Below are 6,087 nucleotides of genomic sequence, written 5' to 3' on the forward strand. Positions count from 1 at the left end.
CTCAAGTGGCCCTGCACTTGGCCTGCCACCTGCCCACCTATCACATCACCTATTTCCATCTTGGCACTTTGCACTATCTAGAATGGCTTTGTTCAGCTTTACATGTATGAAGACATGAATTGGTGTGAGCATATTTTATATACAAACAGAGATATGAAAAATTGTGTTCTATATGTGTAATAAGAATTGTGATGCATTCTGCTGTCGTGTATTTAAAAACTAGAAGCAATTTTTAAAAAAATAGAATGGCTTTGTTGTTCACCAGTACGGTCAGCCTCTGGATTGCGTTCCAAGAGGACAGAGAGCTCTCATGCACCCCTGATGGCAGCACCTAGCACAGCCCCTCGCTCTGTAAATAGAAACCGTGTAAATACTTGTGTGTGAATGAATAAACAAATGTGGATACACCCCCTTTGTTAGCCAGCCTTCTGTTACTATAACAAATATCTAAGATAATTGACTTATAGAGAGAAAAGGTTTATTTTGGATCACAGTTTTAGAGGCTCATAGTTTAGATTAGTTGGCCTGGTTGCTTTGGGTGAGGCAGCACTGACGCAAGTGTGTGGCCGAGTAAACCTGCTCACCTCATGGCCAGGGAGCCAGGAGAAGAGGGAGGAAGAGATGGAGTTTCACAGTCCCCCTTCAAGGACATACCCCAGTGACCTAAGAACCTCCCATTAGATGCCACCTCTTAAAGTCAATTCTGCCATAAGATTTTGTTCAACAAAAATTTCTGGAGTGAAAAAAGAGAGAGAACAAAAATATTGGGTTAGCTGATTGACTTCCAGGTCCATCCTCTGAAGTGGGGTATCAGTCAGAATATACTCCAATCTAGATAAGCAGACTCACCTGTGGATTAAACAAATGAAGGCTTTTTTTTTCCTAATAGGAAATCTAGAGTTGACTGGCTGCTGGTTTACTTTGGGGGCTCCCCAAGGTTGGCACCAGCATTTCAACTCTGTGCTTCTCTTGGCCTTTCCCCATGGTCTCTCAGGGGCTGCTGTAGCCCCAAACATTCATCCACTGTCAAGGCAGGAGGAAGAGAAGGAAAGGACAGCAGCACAGGCTTTTCCAAAATCCCCCAGCCAACTTTTGCTTTTACCCCCTTGCCAGAACAGAATCTCATAGCCACCCCTGTTTGCAAGGAAGACTGAGAATGAATTTTGCTCCTGTAACATCTACGGTTGTGGTGGGCAAGGGAGACCCCAGAGGTTGCATGGATGCTGAGTCAGCCGTGTCCTCCCCACCTGGGAGATCTGTGTGTGGCTGACCATCCAGAGCATGGGAGGGATTGTGCACCGACAGGATGTATCCCCAAAGCCACAATCAAGTGCAAGTCCCCTCAGATGCAGGGTGGTTAGGAAATCCACAGACCAAATCAGCTCATGGGATTGAGTTCATAATTTCCATCAACGCTTCTCTTCTGCATTTGGGAAGTGGAGTCACTGATTGCGGTTTCTCAAAAGACCATTTTTGGCATTCATCTGGGACCTGTGGTTACCCAGCCCCTTCCAAATCTTGAGGCAAAGGATAGAGTCTAAGTCATCACAGGAAACAGATTTCCCAAGATTAAGGTATTAAAACCTCAGGACAGATCTGAACACTTTAGCTTGGCCTCTGTATCTTGACACTGAGTCACTATGAGCAAGTGATTGGCTCTGTGCCTCAGTTTCTCCATAGAGCATCTTTCCTGGCTTCTAAATGGTGGGCTATCATGGTTTTAGAAGTGTGTGAGTTAGCATTAGGCTACTTGAATCTGAATGCTATTCGTGAAGCCTCCAGCTTTTAGTTTCCCCACCTGTACGATGGGAATAACCGTTTGCACTACACTCAAAAGCTCTCAGTGCGTTAGTGGTTGTCATGATTGTCATGATCATCAACATTGCCAACAGGGTACTTGTCTCCTAAGGCTATATAAAAAGCCCTCCTTGGTTTTGATTTGAGATGGTAACATCCTTTGTAGGGACCCACACCCCATTCTTGACTGCTCGGGAAACAGATTTAACTGAGACCCCTTGACTTTGTGTATGCTGTGCCACTATTGGGAATGTCCCCCTCTGTTTCCGCCAGGCCAGCATCTGTTTCTCCCTCAAGATCCCCTTGCAGGGGTGGTCCTGCTCCCACCTACCCTCAACCCACTCCTCAGCGATGGCCTATGAGTTGCTGCTCTCTCTGGTGGGAGCCTTGGAAGAACCACTGGGAGTCAGTGAGCGGAAAGAGGGGTGCATTCTAAGGATGCTTGAGTGTCACTGCACCCAAGGGCCTCAGAAAGCTTCTGGAGCCAAGGAAGAGGGAGCTGCAGGGGCTTCAGGTAATTCTCCTCTCTTTGTCTTAATGCATTTGGCTTCCACTTTTTCTCTTGTTGCAAAATGGCTCTTTCCTGTCTACGTAACAAAGGATGACGATCATCCACAATCCAAAGCTGACATCTCCTCTATTCAAGAGAGCAGCCAGGTAGAACTGAAATCTCCTAGTCCCAAGTCCAAATTCCTCAGGAGAGGGGCCATTGACCCAATTTCCATTAGCAGCTCACTCCTGATCCAATCAACAGGTGAGGAGGAGAGAGAGCAGACTGGGCAATATGGTGGCTTCTGCAGAATCCCGTAGAGGGCAGGAACGGTCCCTGGGAGGGGACTCTTTCACAGTGGAGTGCAGGAGTTTGAAGATAAGCAAGTCACCCTGCTACCTATTCAGAGTCCTGCTTCACTTTCAAAAGCAATGTCCCCACGTTCTCTGGTGCCAACAGAGCCACCAACTCTCTTTCCTTCAACCTCTATTGGTGAAGGTTCCTAAGAGAACAGAAACTTCTGGAAGCTTAAGCCAAGAAAGGAACAACATTGGGACATTTCATTGGAAGGTTAGTCATTCGACTCTTTGAAAGAGAGAACCCAGGCTTCTTCCACTCTAGTAAGGAGTTTGTGACCCCCCCTTTTAGTCACTTCCACCTTCAGTGTGTTTCAATTTCAAAATCCTGTTCAGGCAGAATCAGAACAGCCCAAGTTGGGTCAAGGAGTAGTGGCCAGGGAGGGCAAGTCATGTTATATGGACATGGTTGGAAAGTCCTCTTGTAGTGTGGCTCTCAGAGAAGAAATTACTGGGGCCTGGGAAGTGATTTCAAGCCACAGTGAAAACAACCATGAATTTAAGGCCAAGAGTCCCGAAACTTCAGGGTGACCTGAGACACAGAGCATTCTTTTCCCCATTTCTCTCTGAATCTCTATGACTTCATCAACTCTGACTAAGAATACCATAGACTAATAGGTTTACAAACCAAACCTTTATTTCTCATAGTTCTAGAAACTGGGAAGTCCAAGACCAAGACATGGTCAGATTCAGGGTCTGGTGAGAGCCCGTTTCCTAGTTCATAGATGGTTCCTTCTTGCTGTGTCCTCACGTAGCAGAGAGAAGCTAGCTCTCAAAACACTTAATCCTATTCAGAAGGGCTACAGTCCTCTTGATTGCATTTAATCCTTATAAACTCTTAACAGCATTACATTAGGAGACAGTATTTCGACATATGAATTTCAGAATGACACAAGAATTCATCCACAATGCTGTTTCCTCACTTATAAAATGACCCAGACAGGCCCAAACTTCCTGAGATTTTTTTCCCAGCATGCCCAATTCTGTGCTGCTTGGGAGAATTTCCACTTGTTGCTGCTAACTGAACCCTGAAGTTGTAAAACTTTGATGCTGTGTTTCTTTTATGTTGGTGATAGACAAATCAACTTTGGTTCTAACTAGAGAAAATCCATGCTTAAATGACTCCCATTTTAAAGAATGACATTTACAAATAAAAATTTTTTTATCTAAGAATAAGGTTTTCTGTTGTCTTGAAAGAATATTTGGCTTGCATAAGTTGGAAGGGATGGACTTACTAGCTACAAAGGCTTTTGCAACTATGGGACAGTTGGAGTGCCCTCAATAAAATATGGAGTGATACTATTTCATTAATAAAACACGGAAGCCAAGTGAGAGCTAGGAAGTATGTGAACCAGGTTGCCTATAGAAATTTGTTCTCGTGAAATCTTGATGTTTTGGTACTTGGTATCTACATACTGAGAAACAGCTTCAGCCACCAAAATAATATTTCCCATAAAGATAGCTCATGCCAGATACTGTTGAGAGGCTTAACATATTTTATGCCACAGATTAATAAGGCTTTGGAGGCAGGTACTGGAGATTAAATCCAGGGTCGCTCTATCACTCATCCCCAGTCCTTTTCTTTTCTTTTTAAATTTTGAGACAGAATCTCACTAAGTTGCTAAGGATTCTCACTAAATTGCCACGGCTAGCCTCAAAGTTGGGATCCTCCTGCCTAAGCCTCCTAAATTGCTGGGATTACTGGCATGTGCTGACGTGCCTAGCTCTCAGATACAGGCTTTATTAAGTTTCATTTCACATATGGGGCAACTGAAGCTCAGGGAAGCTGAGTACCTTGTTCTGGATCCACCACAGGTGATGGAGCTATTCTGAACCAAGTCTCATTACAGAACCTGTGAACTAAACTAACCTCGGAGCCTGCCAGACCCTCAGAGCTATATTCAAGAGGAGGAGTCTCCCCTAGAACCTTGAGGGCTACATCCATTGGGGCAGGCTCACAAGCCACACTGAGTTAGCACAAATTCTGAGATCTTTTCTCCAAACTGAGGAGGGATATTTGGATCCTTCAATGCCTGAGCAAAAGAGCACCCAGAGACTTCCCAAGGGGCAAAGATGGGGTTCCCGTCTTGCTCAGGACATGGGCAGGGCTGCCCATTTGCTCAGCACCCTGAGAGGTTTTTGTGCAGAACCAAGATGGCACAGATCAGCATTAAGCCCATGCTCTTGGCTTCAGAGAGGATTTCTCCACCCCAGGTTGGGAATACTCCTTGCTGACAGCAATGGACACTTAGATTCTAAAATGGGATCAGTGGACGCTTAGATTCCTAACCTCCCAGGTGTTAGGTTCACATCCTACATTGTCCTTGTGTCCCACAACAGCACACCTAGAGCTAGGCAGCCAGATTTAGGGAACATCAGATATGGGAAGGGTTCTTCACCATCTAGTCTAATCCTCTTACACTACAGATAACTCGATGAGAGGGAGGGACTTTCCTGGAAGTGTAGAGACTAGAATTTTGATTTCCTGACTTCCAGCTGGTGCTGTGCTCTCATCACCAAGTATCCAATAAGCACTAGCAACTAAACGTTGGCACAGAGTATAGGAACAGCTCCACACAAGGCACTGATAGAGAGCTTCATTCTTGGAAAGTGCTCTTTTGCTATGGGAAGAATGAATGAGCAGGGGCTGTGGCTCAGCAGTAGCGCACTTGCTTGGCATATGTGAGGCACTAGGTTCGATTTTCAGCATCACATATAAATAAAAATAAAGGTCTATCAACAACTAAAAAAAAAATTTAAAAAATAATGAATGAGCAATTGCCAACAGCAAAAGGTCTTCCTTTGTCAACCACCCAGCCACGTTCCTGAGCTGCTGTGCTCAGCAGAAGGCAGTTGGCTATAAGCAGAGCTAAAGAAACAGTGAGTATATGGAAATAAGCTTAGTGGAAACTTTTAAAGAAGTTTGTAAGCATTAAAATAATGACATAGCAACATGGAAAACTGCTTGCAACATACAATTAAGGAAGAAAATAATTATACAAAGTTGAGACTATGCCATGAGAATAACTGTGCAGAAAGCATGCTGGTATAGGGTAGGAACTGTTTCCAATGGCTCATATTTATTGATCCCTTGTCCATATGACACAGCCCCTGCATGAAGCCCTTCAAGTGGATTATTTCATTCAATCCTCCGGTAGCCCTATGAGGTAGGTGCCACAGGGATTTCTCAGGGATTTCTGGCTCCAGAACCTTTAATGGTTTTGTTTTGTTTTGGTGCTAGAGAGGAAATCCAGGGCCTCCACATGTACCAAACAAGCACTCTACCACTGTACTACACACCCAGTCCCAGAATCTACACTCTTAACCACAGATTTGAAGGTGTAGCAGTAACAAGAATTTGGAGGGTTTTTTTTCCTTTCTTTTATTATTACTTGATTATTTATAGGGGAAAATATACTCCCAATGATTACTAATTGGTCTGGA

This window comes from Spermophilus citellus (assembly GCF_964194105.1).
Source record: "Spermophilus citellus genome assembly, chromosome: 17".
Classification (NCBI taxonomy): Eukaryota; Metazoa; Chordata; class Mammalia; order Rodentia; family Sciuridae; genus Spermophilus; species Spermophilus citellus.